This window comes from Amblyomma maculatum, chromosome 7 (assembly GCF_055883805.1).
Source record: "Amblyomma maculatum isolate TAMU_Amacu chromosome 7, ASM5588380v1, whole genome shotgun sequence".
Lineage (NCBI taxonomy): Eukaryota > Metazoa > Arthropoda > Arachnida > Ixodida > Ixodidae > Amblyomma > Amblyomma maculatum.
The window spans coordinates 30,338,656-30,359,785 of NC_139350.1; the positions used below are offsets into that span (position 1 = coordinate 30,338,656).

General features: G+C 46.3%; 1 protein-coding gene and 1 long non-coding RNA gene across 2 annotated transcripts in view; one reads left to right on the forward strand and one right to left on the reverse strand.

Moving 5' to 3' along the window:
* LOC146182881 (uncharacterized) overlaps window positions 1–21,130 on the forward strand; it is a 169,959-nt gene that overhangs the window by 39,959 nt on the left and 108,870 nt on the right. The gene's annotated exons all lie outside the window — the stretch shown is intronic.
* LOC146182883 (uncharacterized) lies at window positions 988–6,147 on the reverse strand. Its single transcript, XR_014708439.1, has 3 exons — window positions 5,427–6,147; window positions 4,963–5,069; window positions 988–3,914 (listed from the first exon to the last, which is right to left on the reverse strand). It is a non-coding gene; the product is annotated as an uncharacterized LOC146182883 (long non-coding RNA).

Here is a 21,130-nt window from a genome sequence, read left to right on the forward strand (position 1 = left end):
GGGTTTCGGAAACGGTACTCTACTATCGATCATATCCATACCATCAATCAGGTGATAGAAAAATGCTCGGAATATAACCAGCCCCTATACATAGCATTCATTGATTACGAAAAAGCATTTGACTCAGTTGAAACCTCGGCGGTGAGGCAGGCATTGCGAAATCAGGGGGTAGACGAGCCGTACGTGAAAGTGCTGGAAGATATATATAGTGGCTGCACAGCAACCATAGTTCTGCATAAAGAAAGCAACAAAATTCCCATAAAGAAAGGTGTTAGGCAAGGAGACACAATTTCCCCAGTACTATTCACAGCTTGTTTAGAGGAAGTATTCAGAGACTTGGAATGGGAGCAGTTAGGGATAAGGGTAGATGGAGAATACCTCAGTAATCTGCGATTTGCTGATGACATTGCCTTGCTAAGCATCTCGGGGGATGAACTGCAAATAATGATTGATGATCTAGACAGAAAAAGTAGAAAGGTAGGCTTGAAAATCAATATGCAGAAGACTAAGGTAATGTTCAACAGCCTCGGGAAGGAACAGCAGTTTACATTAGGTAGCGAATTACTGGAAGTCGTAGGCGAGTATGTCTACTTAGGGCAGGTAGTAACCGCAGATCCGGACCATGAAAAGGAAATAACAAGAAGAATAAGATTGGGATGGAGCGCATTTGGCAAGCACTCGCAGATTATGACTAGCAGCTTACCGGTATCGCTCAAGAGGAAAGTATACAACAGTTGCATCTTGCCTGTACTCACCTATGGGGCTGAAACGTGGAGGCTAACCAAGAGAGTTCTACTTAAGTTGAGGACAACCCAGAGGGCTATGGAACGAAAAATGGTAGGGGTAACATTAAGAGATAGAAAGCGTGCAGAGTGGGTCAGAGAAATAACTCAAGTTACCGACATTCTAGTGGAAATTAAGAAGAAATGGGCATGGGCAGGACATGTAGTGCGAAGAGTGGATAACCGATGGTCGCTTGGGGTAACAAACTGGATTCCAAGGGAAGGAAAGCGTAGCAGGGGGCGGCAGAAAGTTAGGTGGGCGGATGAGATTAAGAACTTCGCAGGCGTCAAGTGGATGCAGGTAGCACAGAACCGGGTTAAGTGGAGAAATATGGGAGAGGCCTTCGCCCTGCAGTGGGTATAATCAGGCTGATGATGATGATGATGATAAAGTACGCTTTGTGCATGAAATACATAACCAAATAATCGTCCACCTCTCCTTAATCAAAAAATTGTGTCAAAGCCACCGCCAATCCACAAGAAGCATAATTCACGAGCCAAAGATGTGCTCGCTCGTGAGTTTTCTTTGCTTAAAACTTGCTTTCTCAACTTATGCCTTGTGGCAAACTCTTCGAAAAAAAAAAGAAAAAAAAAACTTGCTTTCGGCATTTGCCATTTCGCCTTTTGGTCGGCGTTTCTTTTTGTCTTTGTTTCTGTATTTGCTTTTTAATCAACATTTTGTCCTTACACTGCGCTCGCTTCTGGACACAGGCTGATCGCAGTCACTGCTTCAAATTAAGCTCTTTTGGAGCTGCCCTCGCACGACACAAGCTGTGGATTTCGCTATGAGCAGAACAATGTTTTTTGAGCCATGCAAGCAACGTAAGGTCCCATGATTAAGGTTGTCAAACCGTGCTAAATGAAAACAAAAAGCATATTCTCTAGCTTTTTTCATTTAGCCTCTTCAATTTTATGACTCACATTTTTGTTTTGTGTGTGACAGCATGCCTAGCAGTACAAAAAGCTTATTTACAAATATAAATACACGCAGCATCGGTGATAGGTGACCGTTGCTAGATTTCCTTTGGATCACATTCATACAGTCCGATATTCACACCTCTTCATTCTTTTGTGCCGAAAGTAAAGTTTTCTCCCTGTTTAACAGCTCCAAAATTTGAATTATATTTTTTTTCTTGTGAGCTGCTTCAAATACGAATTTTACTGATCTAAAACGAAGATTTTGCTGCTCCAAAAATCGCTACAAATCTTATTTGAGCTCTTGCACCCCTGAGTACATCTCTTTAATGAACCACAGTGTGAGTAATCAGTAGTCTTTCTTGAATGGTTAGTAATTGTGCTGGCTCACTATTTCCTTATCTCAGCATCATTCCACATTACAGCAATGTGGTGGGTTCGACTTCCACTCCCAATTTTCTCGAATGTGTACCAGCTATTGTCCAGCCTGGTGCTTGGCTTACCAGGGCTCATGCCTTAGGAAAGGAGGAAAAAGGAACTGCATATGGGCTTCTGCTGCACGAAGCGGACTTAGGGTTGTCTAATAGTGGAAGGAATCGCGAATTTTGGTTCATGACCCTTTTCCTGAAGTGAACTAGAATACCTTTCCTAAGCATCTTATCCCAGAAGAGCCCAGAATCAGGCCGGCAGAAATCTTGTACCCACCGTCACCAGGATCGAAACTGGTACCTCCTGAATGTGAGGCATATTCTGTCACAAGGCCATCATGTCTTGGTGGGGTAGTAGCCTTTGCTCGGGTTCTCGCTCTAATGATGTTCAACGTGGCTTTGGAAGATCTTAAAAAAGCTTAATGATCATTCATGAATTCAGAAAGGCCTTGGTCAAAGGTGCGCTGGTGTGTGCAGTACATTTTCGTCTCTCTCTCTCTCTTTTTTTACAGAGCACTTAGGATGGATTCACACACCAGATCCATGTCATTCCGTGATGATTATTGTTAAAGGATAATAAGTTTGGTCTTGAAAGAACCGACCAAGCTAGAAAAAATTTCATTGCAAGAAGCCATCAGTGCTCAGCGTACTCACAATGTTCTTAAAAAATATATATATATACACTGGGACGAGCTGTCTGAAAATTTTCAAGAACCTCATAGCTGTGCTTTTTATTTCTGAAACTTAGCCTTTGTAAAATATGTTAAACTAGCATGTAGAACAATGTTTCTTTAACACTGATAGTCTTTACCTGAACACACTCACACACACACAAAAACTGGATCGGTGAAATTTTGTGTTTAGCTCTGCACAAATTTAGTTAAGCGGCAACAAATTTCATGAATATTTATTTTATAGACAAACAATGGCATGAAAACTAAAAGAACAGTGGGAAATTAGATTATGTACTGACCAAAAATATTTTGTACTGTTTGTTTTTTTTGGGGTATTGTACTAAACTTAAATATAACATATTGAACCAGTCAAAGACACGGGAAAACAAGAAAAAGAAATGCTGCGCATTCAGAAGGTACCAGGTTAGATTCCAGGTGCCGCCAGGTACCCAACAGTTTTCCATTTGGTACAGGATTTCCTCCGACCTGATGCTTGACTCTTTTGGGGTGAAATGCTTTGGAAATGGGTCTCAGACCAAACAGTGTTGTCCCATGTACTTCTTTGTACTGAGTTCCCATGTCCTTGGCTTCCCATGTCCATGTCCAGCAAGTTAGGTTAGCACCAACTGGTCTACATGGCCACTATGTAAAAAATATATATCAGGAAGCACTACAGATATGTCGCAATAATACTAGCTATGACCCCCCCCCCCCCCCCAACAGAGTAGGCACCTGGATCCACCTCTGCTACCGTAGTAAATATGCTCTCAATGACCTCATTGGATTTTCTCCCTGTCCATTGCCCGGACAGACTGTTTCCATATTAATGGGACATAAATACATGCTTTAGTGAAGGCCTTCAGAAATTTCAACAACCTTGTCTTTAAATGTGTGCCAACATCGCACAGTTCACGGCATTGCTTTTCGCCTCCAATGTAAAGGGACTGCCGCAACCAGGATTTCATCCTGTGTCCTTGGGTTTACCAATTGAACACTCTAATCCTGAGCCACCGCAGTGGCTATTACCTATGTGGAGACGAGATCAATATGATGAACAAAAGCTGCAAATCGCCTCCAAGGGATTCCTTCAGCACACGCACCAGACAGGGAAGGGCCTGGAAATCAGAACAATGCAATAAATGCCGGCTCCTGGGAAAGGTAAGACCCGAATGATCCCGCTGCAACACAGAAGGAAAGTATAATGCTAGTAGCTGTCACTTGGAAACATTTAATGTTCTATCAGTAAAATAAATTGGCCTCAACTAAAAAGAGCAAATAAAATTTGCCCCTAGTGTCAGCAGTGCATTTGCTGCTTGCAAGATAACATATAGGAAAGCGTGAATATGATTTGGCAGTGTAAACCAAAGAAACACTGAGATTAAGAAATGATAAAACAAACTTAGCATTTCCATGTGCGTTCCTTTCGTCCTTGGCCTGTTCGCACAGCCAAACCACACTGCAGTGGTGTGCCAGCTAGCCCATCAAAGCATGCTACTGGAAAGCTCTTCGAGCAATTATACAATTCTATTTTCTACCATGAGAGGCCTACGTGGGCACTATTATCTTCATATGAAACAGACTGGCTCAGCCTAGTCCCACCTTGTGCATCTGAATGCCCTCTCACTGTATTTGACAGCTAATGGAAAATATGCACCAGCATTTATTTTGTTAACTCGCTACAGCTGAAAGAAGCGATTTCACCCGCTCTAGTCAGGAATACAAAACGGATCTATATAATGGCCACAGAAATAGCACTGCCACTGAGTAGATTTGCTGGTGAACATTAAAAAACTTATTTTTTTACCGTGCCCATGAACAGCAATTACCTTGTATGGTACACAAGACAATATACAGTCATAACTAGAAACATAATTTGAATTCACCTAGTGTTGATGCAAAAATGTCAACATTAATATTATCACGATTAGCTAAAATGTTATACAACAATTGTAGTCGTATGACCGGGTTAGTCCTATCTAGTGGTTAGAACAATCCGGCAGATATGTACTGGCACCCCCCTCCCCCTTTTCTACTGCTTTGGCTGTGACGGTGCTGACCGAAATGCATGCCCAGTGCCAGCTTCATAAATAAGGTCCCTTCGATTTCATATAGTAGCGCTCTTGTGGAGCAACCTGTTTTTACCAGCACACATTTTGTACCCACCTTTCATGAGGCACAAGACATTCATGGTGCAGGAGAGCCCATGAGCAGAGGCTGCGACGTAGCCAAGATCCCAAAATCGCTGTGCAGCAAGAGTATTTCGGCACACACTGAAACAAAAAATAGAAATGGTTGCTTTTGCTAAGACAGGGCTATTCCGGAGCGAAACGGAGGCGCACTCGAAAATGAGCCGCCGGCGACCGATCGAAGCACGGGTATTGAAGGGACTGCTTCCTGGCGCACGGAAAAGAGCTGCGTAGATCCTCTACGCTTCACATGAAGCCACCGACTCACAGAAAGATGCCGCAAAAAGAATTGAGATCACTTTGCAATAGCGCATCGATGCAGAAAAACTTTCCAGACAAGCTGTAACGTGAGAAGAGCGGCGCCATGAGCTCTCCTAAGTTGGCGAGGAAAGTGCTGGATGCCACCGTAAGTGTTTTGCGCTGCATTTTCGTTGTACTTACGAAAGTCTGAAGAAACTTGCAAGGATGGGTGCCGCCCAGTCTAGTTTGCAGAATACATTCCAGTCCGGTCAATCTGAAACAACGCGGCGCGAACAAGCCTCCGGCTTGCCTGTACCACTGCGCGCAAAATTGAAAAGGAAAAAAAAAGCACCTGCGGCTGCGGAGGCGGCGATAAAAAAAAGCGTCTGGGTCCGAGAGTACACGCAAGCAAAAAACAAAAATAGGCAATTTATTACGTCACATCCGCCAGACTACAAACAGATCCTCCTCGCCTACATTCTTTCTTCTCGCGCATGCGCAGCTTACCAAGATCGCGCGGTGGCGACCGTCAGGTTCGGAAACCCCCCACATGGAGTGTTTTTTGCCCTTGAAATCGCTTCGCAGGTCCGACGTTTTTGCCGCACAGTTGTGCGATGCGCGCGCGTCCCCATCCGGGCGCGTGCATCGGGGTCGCGCGCATCTAGTTCTCCCCGTGTCCCTGTCGCCGTGAGCTTCCAAGCTGTGTTTTTCTCTCCTTCTTCTGAGTCATGTGGGTCAAGAAAACAGGCACAGGCATCAATGGATCCAAGTACAGAAGCCATAGCACAAGGGAGGCGTCTCAGCTCCGCTGGCAAAGCTAGCAGCTCATAAACAGATTCCGAGCTCAGCGTAGACACTCGCACCTGGTCCAAGCGGGCGGCCGACCTTCACCGAGCTCTGATGCACTGTTCTCCGAAGTGGAGCCGCTGGCCGCTGGCTCTCGCGCGCAATATTCTCGCGAGCGCGTCTCTCTCGCCGGGCGTGTCTCTGTCCAGAATCCCGTGACGCTCGCTTCGGCTCTCATTGGTCCCCTGCCGCCGCCCTCTCCCTGTGTATGCGCGTCGTCGGCGTTTTTTTCTGTTCAGCCAGATCCCGACGATTTGGCAAAATCATCCTCTCCGACGACAAAAAAACGCTCCGCTGCTGTCGACGCCGACGATTCGCCCAGAAAAACGCTCCATGAGGGCCACGCTTTAAGGCCGCTGTACAGTTGCTTTTTAGATAGACCCGCTCCGCACGTATGCGGGCGCACGTTTTCTGTCCGCTTGCAGACATGGTGCGGAAGGGGTGTTGTCGACCGTTTTGCCGACTGCCGGTCAGCCGGACGGTTCCAGCGTCCCAGTTGGCGAGCCCGGGCATCGACGTCTGTCCAATAGCATGCTCCCTCAAATGACTTTCAAAGCTGGCGCGAAACCCGTGCTGCGGGTTGCTACCGCTTTCGGCACCTTAGCGCAGTTCGCTTGCCTCGGGATCACCATGGCGTGGTTTTTGCTGTGATCATGCGCTTTCGTCAGCTGCCAAATGAGTAGCGCTTCACTACAGTTATTGAGTGCTTACGTGGCCACCACCGTAAATTTGAATTGGCCTTTGCTCGCACAGTTCGTAGCTGCCGCCGCATCGTTTGTCCACTTTTCTGACTTTTCTAGTATGCCTTTGCTGATCTATTTATATGTTTCTACGTCGAACATAAATTGAGCACTGTCGAATGAACGTGCATTCATAGTTCGACCACCGATGAGCACGATTGCTACTATTGACGAAGCCGTTTTGTTTTGTGGGCCCAAGTCAGCCCAATAAAGAGATATAGTTGCAAAATTAGCACACACTGGTCCCGTTGATGCCAATGTATATATGTGCAGTGAAGATAAAAGACGAGAATCTGCAATGGCAACATTCCCTAGGCGTTAAAATCACGAATGGGGAAAGAAACATTCAAAAAGGAATGATATGACGGTTCCAGCATACATCTAAAAAATGTTGTCAAGCCTGAACCAGCGCAACCCGGGAAAGATACCAATTATGGAATAGGATCTAACATTGAATAGCCTCAAGTAGGTACAAATTCAAGCTCTCTTTAGGCTATCACCCCATCCCCCTAAAGGAAAATTTAAATGGAATATATGGGACAGATGTGTGAAAAGGAAATGGAGACTCAGCAGCATTACCTGAAGAGAAAAACAGCTAACTTCCAACTGATTGATTCCGGCATGAAACATGTGTAGCTATTGCTATGTGTTACTAGAGCCAGGGTAATTATTGCCCAGGATGGTAATTAAGGTATTTATATTAGCTGCAGTTTGCCCTGTTGTTACTTCATGTTTGTTCCACAGGGCTCTCTTTGTGCTGCTGCTTTATGAAAGCATTGATGTGTGCAATAAAACACATTCATTTAATCCTAGAGTTCCAGAAACGAAATCTTAGAATATTGTGTTATGTACTTAAAACAGAAGGTGGCTGTGACAATAAAACTAAAACAAAAAAGAAAAGAGAGACCATAGAGTGTGTTATATACCAGGTGTCCTAGCTTTCAAAAAGTAGATGTGTCCTAGCCCAGTGAAATAATCCAGCGGCGGGCTGTTGAGAGTTGCCTGGCCTAGTTAGGTTTTCATTATTGAATTTTATAATGAATAAAACCATATAGTTAGCATTTAAATTATTGGCTTCAAGAACAATTAGGGTCAGTAAGGAAGTAGTAAACTGTCTTCCAAAACAGCTGACAGAAATGTGCACCAAAGTGCCTTCTATTTTGAATTTTTTTTTCGTAATCCTAAATGGCAACAAGCCCAATAAAGGAAGCATCTGCATGACAGCAATTGCACTTAAGTGTCCCAAAACATGACTCAGAGAACAAAATGGGCTTTTGTCAGAAATGCTCTCCAGGGTGCGGTTTTACATGATGTGGGTGAGATATATGTGTGAGCAGCTAGTCATATGGAAGCTCGATTGGAAAGCCAGTGAATAAATCTTTGGAAATCATACCATGATGCAAACGATGAGGGTTGGTTTCACTAGCCTAGACCACTCTACTTAACTTAAACTTTGAATAAACTTATCCGAGATACTTGGTATGCATGGTTTGCTGGCATAAAGATGGGTAAGCTTTCCTCTTGGGGTCAGCTTCAAGTGAAATGGTCGTGATGCAGCTGTGGTCTTGACTGATATGGTGGAAGCTGAATGAGCTCACTAACAACTGATGAATTTCTTGGATGCAGTTCAGGGTGTAACATGCAAGCTAAAGCATGAGCATTTCGGCATGAAATGTGTAGCTATTGGTGTGTGGTAATGGAACCAGAATAATTATGGCCCAGGATGGCAATTAAGGTATTTACATTAGCTGCAGATTTCCCTGTTGTTGCTACATGTTTGTTCCACAGGGCTCGTTTTGTGGTGCTGCTTTATGAAAGTATTGATGTCGGGTGAATGCAATTTATTTTCATTTGAGAAATGCTGTGCAATAAAACACTTTCTTTTATTGCCTGAGTTCCCGAAACTAAATCCTAGCATACTGTATGATGTGCTTAAAACAGAAGGTTTCTGTGACATTAAAACAACTTAAAAAAAGAGAGACCATGGAGTGTGTTATATAGCAGGTGTCAGCTTTCAAAAAGTGATGTGCCCTAGCCCAGTGAATTATTCCAGCTGCGGGCTGTTGAGAGTTGCCTGGACGAGTTTGGTTCTCATTATTGCACCTTATAATGATAAAACTATATGGTTAGCATTTAAATTATTGGCTTTGTAAGATGGGGGTTTATTGAGCAGATCAGCAGAACTCGGTCAGCAGGACTGGGCAGATCAGCGGCGAGCACAACGACAGCAAACACAGTCAGGTCCAACACGCGCAGCGATCACGATGTCACTGCCTGGAATGTTTTTCGTGCACTTCTTCCTCTTCACAATTACCCGCGGGAAGAAGAGGAGACATCCTGGCGACTTACGGCGTGAGCAAGACGGCAGGGTCATAATAGGGTTTAAGGTGCTGGACGTGACCAATCTCGCGTCCGCGCCGGCGTAGATCACGAGACGGCGTAAGAGGTTCCACCACATAATTAACCGGAGACGTGCGCTCCAGAACTCGGTATGAGCCATGGTATTTAGCAAGAAATTTTGAAGACAGTCTAGGAGCATTGGAAGGTATCCACAGCCACACAACAGCGCCAGACGAGACGTCCGGTGTCGAGTGTTGGTTGTCATGGTTGGATTTGTGGCGGTACTGGGTGTTAGCCGTGAATGCGCGGGCAATTTGTCGGCAGTCTTCCGAATGCTGGGCTGCTTGAGGCGCAGGAGTATACTCTGATATGTCTGGCTGATACGGGAGTATGGTGTCGATTGTAGCAGAGGGGTGACGGCCGTAGAGGAGAAAAAAGGAGAGAAGCCAGTAGTAGACTGCGCCGCGGTATTGTAAGCGTAAGTGACACTACGAAATGACGAGTTCCCAATTTGAGTGGTTGGAGGAGACGTACATAGAGAGCATGTCGCCAAGGGTACGATTGAAACGCTTATTGAGGCCGTTAGTCTGGGGATGATAGGCGGAGCAGGTTTTATGAATAATGTTGCACTTGGTGAGCAAGGCTTTCACAACGTCACTCAAGAAAACGCGTCCTCTGTCGTTGAGCAGCTCTCGAGGTGCGCCGTAGCGAAGAACAAATCGCTGCAAAATGACGGGATCTATTTCTGACGCTGTGGCAGATGGAAGAGCGGCGGTTTCTGCATACCTCGTCAGATGATCAACGGCTACGATAGCCGAGCTGTTGCCGGCTGCAGTGTAGGAAAGCGGCCTGTACAAATTAATGCCGACGCGGTCGAAAGGGCGTGGTGGGCTGGATAACGGCAGCAACTCTCCAGCGGAACGTTGAGGAGATGGCTTGCGATGTTGACAGGTGACAGATGCCCCGCCAGTAGCAACGCCGCCGGGGATGAGTGTACGTCTTGAAGACGCCCGCTTGACCGGATTGCGGGTCAGCATGAAAATAGTTACAGATTTGTGAACGTAGCTGCCGGGGAATAACTAGCAACCACTTGCGGCCATATGCGCAGTAGTTGCGTCGGTAGAGGAGGTTATCCTGAATGGCGAAGTGGGAAGCATGGCGGCGAAGAGCACGCAATGGAGAAGCAGCTGTAGGATTTGAGATAAAATTGAGGAGAGAATTTATCCAAGGATCTTGCTGCTGCGCTGACAGCATGTCATTGATGTGAAGCGATGGCGGGGAATTGTCGGACGAGGAAAGGCTCGCGGCCTCAGCTGTAAGGGGGCAGCGGGAAAGTGCATCGGTGTCGTGATGTTTTCGGGGTCGGAGCGGTAAACAACGCGGACATCATATTCCTGAAGGTGAAGAGCCCATCTTGCCAGTCTGCCGGACGGATCTTTCAGTGAGCAAAACGTTGATGCCGCCATCCATCAATCGACGGCAGCGCAAAAAGTCGCGCGTCCTTTCCTGGGGCCAGTTTTCGCCGAGTGACCACTCTTTACCAATCTCTTTCTCTATGGCGAAACCTTCAAAACTGTATTTGTTGTTTTGTAACAGCCGCCGGCATTCAGGCTTATCACTCTGATTCTGGACCGCGTATCAGTTCCGTAAACTTTGTTTGTTAATGCTCGATGTCGCGAGTCACACCTTTATCAGTTTCGTTGTAGCGCAAGATGCACCGAGATCTGTCTCGAAGGTTCGGGCCACTCGGGTGTCTTTCCACAATGTTCCAGCCCGTGCTGGTAGCTGTTTGCGATGTTATCTAGATTGTTCTGTGCAGCCTTTAAATTGAGCGTTGACGAGTGTGACGGGCATTCTTTGTTCGACGATCGACTAGCACGTTCGTTGCTATCGCCGGCGCCGAGTTGCTTAGTTCTTTTGCGGGCGTAAGTCAGCCCAATAAAGAGTTAATTTCAGTACCATCAAGCCTGTGTCTTCTTTTTTTGTCAGCGACCCTGGTCACCACCACGTGACAATATTGAGGAAGGAATTAGACAACTCTCTAACACTAAATTTTATAAACACCTAAAAGCGGACCCCACTCTAAAGCATCAAAACTTCCTACAGGGACTCTAAATGAGCTCGCAAAAAGTGGGGACATCGTCTGCGATTATGCAAAGCCCTGACCGCCTCACACCCGTCGCCGGGCCGATTCTACATGCTTCCGAAAATTCATAAAAGCCAATAATGAGACATGATACATGTCAATCTAAGCTTGTAAAAAGGAGTGTAGCATACTCGTCCCTCCGACAGTGCGTTAAGAAATCATGTGATCTCGAAATGGGAAGAAGTGTACAACTGCAAGTTGACAGGCTTGCCGCAAGTGGCTTTCCCGAACATTTGATTGGCGCAATAGCAGAGAAGTTGATTAAAGAGGTAATCGGACCATAAACTGGGAAAACGAAGGAAAAAGAAAGGGCAAGGCTAGTCGTGGTAACGTACGCACACAAGGTACCGCACCGACTGAAGAAAATTGCAGCAAAACATGAAACCCCCCTTGTCTTTTCACCCCCCCCCCCCCGAAACTAACCTGAATCTGCAGAAAAGTTAACTCCCGCAATAGGAAAACGACAGCACATGCGGAATCGACCACCAAAAGAAGATCATAAACTGTGATAAGTGTGTTGTGTACAGCATCCCTCTGTCATGCGGCAGGAGATACTTCGGCAAGACTGAAAGTTGCATAAAAGTAAGATTGGAGGAACATCGCAGGAACTACGGCAAAAATAACCACCCAAGCAACCTCACCAAGCACGTTATAGCTGTAAAACATGCATCCCAATATTCGAGGAAACAGCTGTAATCGGCGATAAAGAATAATCTTTGAAGCATATGAAATGTCACGGGCCGCTTCCACGGAATGCGTAAGCGATCCGTCGATAGCGCTGACGAGAAGAGAGATCCAGCTGTTAACAGGCAGCGTGATGGAAAGCGGTGCTTCAAGGGTTACGGTGTGATGAATTGCACTTATAAACTTGTTTCTGACACGTGTTTGTACATTTTTTCTTTGTATGGGTTTATACAAGGATAGAAGTACTTGTAATAAATAGTTGAAAGTTCGCGCACGTACCAGTCTTGTTTTGTGTTAGTGAATCGTCTTGAGTAAAAGTTCAGCACGCCAGCGTGAGTTGGTTAGCACTAGATATAACACGCTGGATGATGATGAGACAATGCGGGGTGGTTCAGTGATAAGTTATGATAGATTAAAATCTGCACACATGTGAAGAAAGTTACTGCATTCGGTCGAGAAAGGGCTAGGATAAGCAGATGAGGTTGACCACACAATGGATGGGTAGTTGAAATCGCCGAATAAAATGACAGGAACGTCCGGAAACCGCACAACAATCATATTGATAGCATCATGTAGTTAATCTACAAAAGAACTGCCATACGATGGCGGCTGGTAGCAAATGCCCAAAATCAGTTTCTTAAAAGACACGCGAAGTTCGACCCATATCATTTCCAAATCGGTCACAATATTCACGCATGACGAAACAAGGTGGTCAGAAACTGAAATCATAACACCTGCGCCACAAGGTTGCCCTCTGTCAAATCGGTATGTATTAAATCTTTTTTTACAAATCAGAAGTTCGGTCATCAACCTTTGACGAAAGCCACTTTTCGGTTAATAACACAATATCAGCGTCAGCTGAATCAGCAACAGAAATAAGCTCATCGCGCTTCAGTAGAACACTTCATATGTTGGTGAAAAGAACTGAAATGGGATGTGCAGTCACAGATGCCAATCCACTGCCCCTCACACAGTCCTATGGGGCGTCACCTTCTGGCGTCGTAGCCTGACCAGTGGAAGATTGTTTTTTATCTGCAGGCGAGGAATCTCGAGATTGCGACTGGCAAGTGTTAAAATTAAAAAAATTCAGGTCTCTGATAAGAGCATTAGACACACTGTCGCAAATGTAGCGAACGTCGTCGATAAAAGCATGATCATAGCACAGTTTTACCTCATAACCCTGTCGTCGAAGATGTGCAGAAGCATCCCAAATTCTTTTCCTAATAGCACGAACATTGGGTGAAAAATCTTCAGTTTAATCAGACCCTTTCGGTTTTGAGACATTTTTCATGACCAAAGGCTTTTTCCCGGTCCAGTAGCTTGAGAATAACTAGGTATGGATGCTCTTTCCGCTTTCGACTGAGTCTGTGGAAACACTCTATGTTAGGGGGCGTAATGCTTAGTGTATCGGAAAAAATATATGCAACACTGTCAAGTGAAGTATTTTCATTTTCATCTGGATTTTCATTCAGCCCGTTTATGATATATTGTTACGGGGGGTAGATCAGCTTGAGGTTGCAGAGAGCGGAGGCGGGAGACAAGGCTTTCATACAACAGGCCTTTCCTGCAGGCACCAGCCGACACTGCTTGAACGTCGTCTTCGTCAAAACCTACCAAGATTCTTCTTTTTCCTTATGCGCATATCAGCGCATGGATCGCCTAACGTAACACTACCCGCCGGCTGAAAAGAACCGTCCCGGTGCGTACTAGCGTCCAAACCAGGGTTCGTGTAGTACGGCTTTAGGCGTGCAACATGAACCGTTCCGGTGCGTGATGTAGAGGTATGGCGTGCGGAATGCAAGGGCGCAATTTCGTATGTCAGTGGAGTGAGTTGTAAAATACGGTAGGGTCCTGTATAACGGGGCAAAATTTTTTCCGAGAGGCCAACGCGGCGAGATGGGTTTCAAAGCAGCATGCGAAACCCGCAAGAATAATGGGTGTTGCGATGACAGAAATCATAGCGACGTTTCTGGGAGTGCTGGGAGGCTGCGAGTCGGTTGCGAGCAACAACGCGGGCAGCATCAGCTCGGGCTATGGCATCACGAGCATGAGCTGGCAGTGGTGACAGAAGGAAACAGGCTGTCAAAAGGAAGCAGAGGTTCACGGCCATATAGAAGATAGAGGGGGCAGTTGCCGGTAGTGCCGTGACGCGACGGATTGTACGCAAATGTCACAAACGGCAGCATTATGTTCCAGTCGCGGTGATAATCAGAAACGTACATTGACAGCAAGTCATTCAATGTCCGGTTAAGGCGCTCGGTAAGCCCGTTCGTCTGTGGATGGTAGGCAGTTGTCAAAGAATGACAAACGTTGCTCAACCGTGGGATCTCGCCGACTATACGCGCAAGAAAGCAACGGCCACGGTCAGTGAGCAGTTGGTGGGGGGCTCCATGGACGACTATAACGTCGTTGAGGAGGGAAAGATCGACATCAGTTGCTCAACAGGTTGGTATTGCTCGTGTGAACGCGTAGCGTGTGGTGTAATCAGTGGCCACTGCAATCCATTTGTTCCCCGGTGCGGACAGTGGAAAAGGCCTTAAATGTTCCAGACCCACTCGCGAAAATGGGTCTATATGGATGTCGATCGTTTGCAGAAGTCGAGCTGGTAAAACTGACTGTTTTCCAGCGTTGACAGCGGTCACAAAAAGCAACGTAGCGGCGGACTGCGCGGTATAGGCCTGACGGCGCACACGGTCGTATGTGCGAGAGACGCCTAGATGACCCGCTGTGGGAACATCGTGAAACTGTTCAAGGACGGCTGTGCGTAGGTGCTGATGGGCTACTAGTAGAAGGTCGGGGCCATCAGATCGCATACTGTGCCGGTATAAGGTGCAGTCATGGAGCACAAACAAACGAAGGGAATGGTCATGCCGATCGGCGCAAAGGCGATTGATAATTTTGCGAAGCTGAGGGTCTTGGCGTTGCTCACGGTGAATATTGGAGAAGTCAGAAATAAAGAGCACGCAAGCATTATTGTCACATTCAGGTTGGCTTGGTGGGTCGAATGGATGACGGGACAAGGACCACTGAAATATTGTACTCCTGAAGGCGCAAGGCCCAACGCCCAAGGCGGCCAGTAGGGACTTTGAGTGTAGAAAGCCAACACAATGCGCGGTGGTCAGTGACTACTGTGAATGGCCGCCCATACAAGTAAGGGCGGAACTTCGTAATGACCCAAACTAGGGCTAAGCACTCACGTTCAGTCAGGGAATGATTCTGTCCGGCCGCAGAGAGGAGTCGGCTGCCATAGGCGATGACGCGAGGGGAAACGAGCTGACATTGTGCGAGAACGGCACCAATTCCATCCCCACTTGCGTCGGTGCGTACTTCTGTGGGCGTTGACGAATTGAAGTGAGCCAACACCGGCGGACCGGTTAGGTGGCCAATAAGAGCGGCGAAGGCTGCCGATAGTTAGTGGCCCCAGGAAAACGAGACCTTTTTTCAGAAGCTGCGTAAGTGGGCGGGAAATTTCCGCGAAGTTTGGTGCAAATCACAAAAATATGAGAAAAGTCCGAGGAAACTATGCACGTCGCTGCGAGATTTTGAGATAGGAAAACCACTTACAGCGCGAATTTTGTCGAGGTCCGGCTGGAAGCCATGGGTGTTGACTAAATGTCCTAGGACTTTGGTTCCCTTCCACCTAAGCTACACTTCTTGGAGTTCAACTGAAGGCCAGCTCTTCGGAAGATGCCAAGAATAGCCGAAACACGATGGAGGTGGCCCTCAAATGTTAATGAAAATATGATGACCTCCTCGAGGTAGTACAGACAAGTGTTCCATTTGAACCCGCGTAGTAACGAGTCCATCAAGCGCTCGAAGGTATCAGGGGCATTACATAAGCCGAAAGGCATCACCTTGAATTTATAGAGGCCATCCGTGGTGACAAAAGCACTTTTCGCGATCTCTTTCGTCAACAGAGATCTGCCAATATCCAGAACGGAGGTAGATGGAGGAGAAGTATTTGGCACCATGCAGGCAGTCGAGGGCGTCATCGATCCTTGCAGGAGGGTACACGTATTTCTTTGTTATCTTATTTAGGTGTCGATAATCTGCGCAAAACTTCCAGCTGTTGTCTTTCTTTTTGATGAGTACTACCGGAGACGCCCAGGGGCTGCTCGATGGCTCAATAATGTTGCTGGCCAACATTTTCTCCACTTCTTCCTGAATGATCCGGCGTTTGGAAAGAGCAACTCTGTAAGGCCGTCGATGAATAGGGTGGGCATCTCAGTATCGATGCGATATGTAACGCAGACGTTTGCTCAGGGATCCATGACCGAAATCTAAATTGTCGCTGTATGACCGCAAAAGGCTGGCACAGACTCTGCCCTATTCGGGACGCAGGTCAGAGGAAACCATGGCTGAGATGCGGTCCTCCGGACTATGTGACGGGACTGGTTTGGCAGGTACCTCGGCGTGACGGTCAGAAAGCACTGCTGATATAGTAAAGCTGGACAAAGTTGAGAGCTTGGCAAGAAAAATTATCTCCGGGAGAACTTGCGAAGACATGCTGAAGTTGAGTACGGGAATGTAGGTGAGGTTATTCGCGACGTGTACAATGTTATAAGGTAGGACGATGTTGCGCTGTAGAGCGACGTCGGTGATAGGGTTGACAACGTAGTCGCCGTCAGGAAGGGAAGGAAAAGGTTACATGGGCACGTATACTGCCGCCTCGGGAGGTAGGCGAGTAAATGTACTAGAGCGGAGGCGAGGCTGAGAATGGTCAGCACTAGGGTCGTGAACACAATGGGGCAGGGCTAGGCGCAGACGTCCGGAGGAACAGTCAATAAAAGCGGAATGGGCTGTTAAAAAGTATAGGCCTAAAATGAAGGCTTGACGACTAGTAGTAAGGACGGCGAAGAGCACAGGGACGTGGTGGCCGGCGATGCTAACGCGCGAGGTGCACATTCCGATGATGGTAGCAGTGTTGCCATCAGCAACACGAACTGCTGATGTGTTAGCGGACGTAAGAACTTTTTTGAGGCGTTGGCGGAACGAAGAGCTAAGGTCTGAAATGTGGGCTCCAGTGTCAATGAGAGCGGGAACAGGGACTCTATCTACGAGGAGATTGATCAGGTTGCGGCGTGGTGCGATGGTCGAAACACAATTGGCTGTCCGGGTTGGTAACACAGCGTCGCATCCGGGCGCTGCGTTGCCTAGTTTCCCGAGTAGGTGCCTTGGTACGTTGGGGACAAGCTGCGGCGAGGAGTAGGTGATCGGGAACGGCAGGCTTGAGGCGATGGCGAATGGCTAGGACAAGGAGACAAGGCTTTCACACAACAGGCCTTTCCTGCAGGCACCAGCCGACACTGCTGGAACGTCGTCGTCGTCTTCGCCAAAAACTACCGAGATTCTTCTTTTTCCTTCTTATGCGCATATCAGCGCATGGATCGCCGAACGTAACAATATTTTTGCGACGGGATCGGTTATCATGGTCCTCATTCTTTGCAACCAATCGAGCCACAGTTCTAGTTAGTGTTTTAATTTCGGAACGCGCTAATTGTTAAGCTAGATGGTGACGCTTCAAGTGCAGCCACGCGGGTTTCAAGCGTATCAAAACGTGAGTTAACGGAAGCTTGAAATTATTTAATATTGCCAACGTCCTCAGTCATATGCTTGGGTCGTTCAACAACTTCGGCAAGTATGGTCACAATGTTATCAGTTTCAGTTGGACATGTTACAGCAGCCTATTGTTGAGCGGCCTTTGCAGAGCGCGTGGACAGTACAGAAGGGCTGTCATTAGGCGCATTACATTTTGATGAGCATCCGGGCTTCGTTGGGGGGGTCAGATTAAGGAGGTCCTGGATTGAGCTCCACGTCTCCACTCAACAAAAGGCGGCTGATATAATACATGGCGTTCGAACACAAATCAACTGCATCTTGTGGGCAAAGAAACAGCAGCAATGATCGATTGTCTGATTTTAGGCACTGAGTATTCTCAAGGTAACATACCTGCACAATAAAGAGACAGCGTTTTAGCATTGTGTCACAGCCGCTGTTGCTTTGTCCACTGAAGAACGAGGCCTCGGATGGCGCTTTTAAGCTCTTGGCTGGTGACGTCACGCTGCTCCCGATCTCGACGATGCGCTCACAAGCACCAAAGTTCCATGGAACACTCAGGAGCCGAGCCGTTGATCCACCCGGCAAGCCGTAGCTATCGCACACAGGGGCGATGCACTGGCGAAGGTTTCCGCATGCTGCTCGTAAGTCGATGACCCGTCTGGGAAACATGCGTAGATGACGTCACTTGGAGTATTGTTCCATGAAACCAGCTTGACGATGCATCCAAGGATCTGCACAGGAAGAGACAGCACTTTAGCACTGAGTCACAGCCGCTATTGCTTTGACGTTATTATTGAAAAACCTGGACACTGATTTGTTTTAACGCATGACGGCCGTGAGTTCCATATAGTTATAGCTGAAAACAGAAGGTTTTGCTTGTCATAGTTAGTGTTAATTACGGTCAGTAGCAAATTGCCGCAAAATTTAATCAGATTACTGTTTATGAACAAAGATGAAAAAAGAGCAGTAATTACAGTATCACCATTAGCAGAACTGTTGTGCGAAGCAGACTCAACAAAGAAAGGATATTAAGATTCTGGTATAGGGAGGAGGGGGGGGGGGGGAAGTGGACTGAGCAAAGCTAAATATTCGAACTGCACAATTTTGTAAATGATGAATGCTTGATATATCAATGAGATATGCAGTTCCCCAAGCTGATATGCAGTATGTTAATTGATTGTGAATATGTTAAAATTAAAGTGCCCGGAGGATATATTGCTGAAAGTAATGATGTGTTCAAAGAAGCACCCCAATAGAAAACGCACCTTTCTGGCATAATGATTCCGAGTGCATATTAAATCTAAGATGTTCGTCTCGTGGGACACCAACAAATGTAGTGCATTCAGAAAGTGGTATAATGTGGCTATCCAAATAAAGTAGAGCAATATTAATCGCTTGTTTATGATTGCGAATTAAACACCGTAAAATTTCCTTTTCTTTAAAGGATTGATTTCAATCTGGTTATCTGAAACCAGTCAGCTGTAAGTTTTAGTGCAGCTTCAATGTTTTGATTAGATCATTTATATTTTTGTCACTAGTATATAATGTAGTGTCATCAGCGTATAATATGCAGTTAGATTTGGAGAAATAACCAGGAAAATTCTTGATGCATGCTAAAAAATACAGTCGTCCTAAAATTGAACTCTGAGGCATTGGTTAATGGATACTAGGTGCAAAAAAATGTCGGCCAAGTTTATTATTTGGATATGATCAGTAAGGCAACTGCGTATAAAGGTTAAAGTTCGGCCAAAGGTTCCCAGAGACTCCAGTTTGGAAAAAAGAACGGTGTTGTTAATTGGCAAGTCCTCTGGAAGTCATCTACACAGCAAAATGTTTAGAATGCATTATCGTTTAAGCTCACAGATAGCTGAACATTCTACAACCAGCGCACAAGCGAAAACTGGGCCGGCTTGCACGATAAAGTCCGAGCTAAGTCCAGGCTTAAATGGTGTCTTTAGAAAGACCAAGCTTATTTAAGGCGGCTCGTGTTCCGAACGTCGAACGCTTCGGGTTCATGTTCACCAGAGTGGCTTCCCAGAACGGCCTCAGCAACCACTTGGGGCATTTTTCCTCGTAACACAATCTTAAGCCGCAAAAAGCAATGGCACGGATTTTACACAACGTAAATTTGACGGAATGTGTTCATCTTACAGCAGGGACAGCGCCAGCGCATCCCTGTATTTCCCTAATTTCTCTACTTAGACACCTGGCGTTCTTGTGTCCTAACCAAGACAGCACTAGAGTCGTAATCATACAAGCGACTTATTCAAGTCAGGACTGAACCCAGTCTTGACTCCAGTCTTAAGCGGCCATGCTAGTGGCCTATTATTTAGACTCCAGTTAAGTCTGGACTTAGCTAAGACAGTCTTAAGATTGTTTTGTGCAAGCGGGCCCTGGTTCGCACGAAGAGAGAAAAAAAGAAGGAAAGTAAAAGGATGAAAGGGAGAAATTACAAAAGACGCTCATAGGAGTAGGACACAAATTGTATATGAAAGGAAAAAAATAGCACCGACAAAAAAGCAAAGAAAGACCGGGAAAAAAGAAACTGAATGGGAAGGTGAATATACAAGAGGAAACGAAATTATAAGTGAAAGCGCGGAGAAACTAACGATTAACAAAAAAAGAACAAAGAGATATAAAACAGAAACGAAAGGCACACTGGAATGAAGTGAATGGAACAAAATTAAGAAACGGCGAGTCTCTGAAATTTTATCTACATGCGGAAGGCGTTTCCACGACATATCCAGCGTTCTTTAATCTTTTTCAACATTGACATTTTTGCTTCCCCCGTAAAAATATCCCCACCGACCACCTTTTTGAGAGGTAGGAGTAGCGTTACAAATAAACGCAGAAAACCTCATTTAATAAATAATAGACGGCTAGATGGGCCGCTGCGATGAACAATCATAAGCAGGATGAGCTTTCGGGAGGAAGCTTTTGCATTTTATGTTGTTTTTGTTTGATGGCGTTACATTCAGGCATTGCTTTGTGGCAATTCGTCTGGATGTCTTTATGGTGCGCTAATACCCTTTTTTTTGCTGTGGCTGTTTGACATTTGGAGCATTTACCCTTCGTTTTATTTTGACTGGATTTATGGCTGACTAACCATTGTTGTGCTTTAATATTTTGTGCACGTTTCGCTTTCTTTGGTGCGCCGCGTCCGATCAGCAGGTGACGCGCGTTCACTTTCAGCCATTCCAATCTATACAAAGTCTATACAGTGCCCTGGTGACGCAAGGGCAGTAGTTGGGAAAAATCAAGCCCTGCCTTTGCAACGACGCAGCTTGTCAGTGTGTCCGCGCAGTGGTATTTCTCTTTTCGCGCATGCGCAGAGTCAATCATACTAAACAGGAACGCGGCCCCGCGGGCTGCACGCGTGAGGAGCGCTATTGTGCCCAAACGGGTAGCAAACTGATGAAGAGTGGCCGACGACATGATGCACCGCATCGATGTAAATCTTCTCGCGCGTCGCTTAGCATTGATTTGCGGACCGGTTAAATGCAATGGCGTTCCACAGGAAAAGCACGCGGAAGCATTTTCCCGCTAAGTGTGATTGACACTGCACGCTTTCCTATTCAGCGTTTTATTTT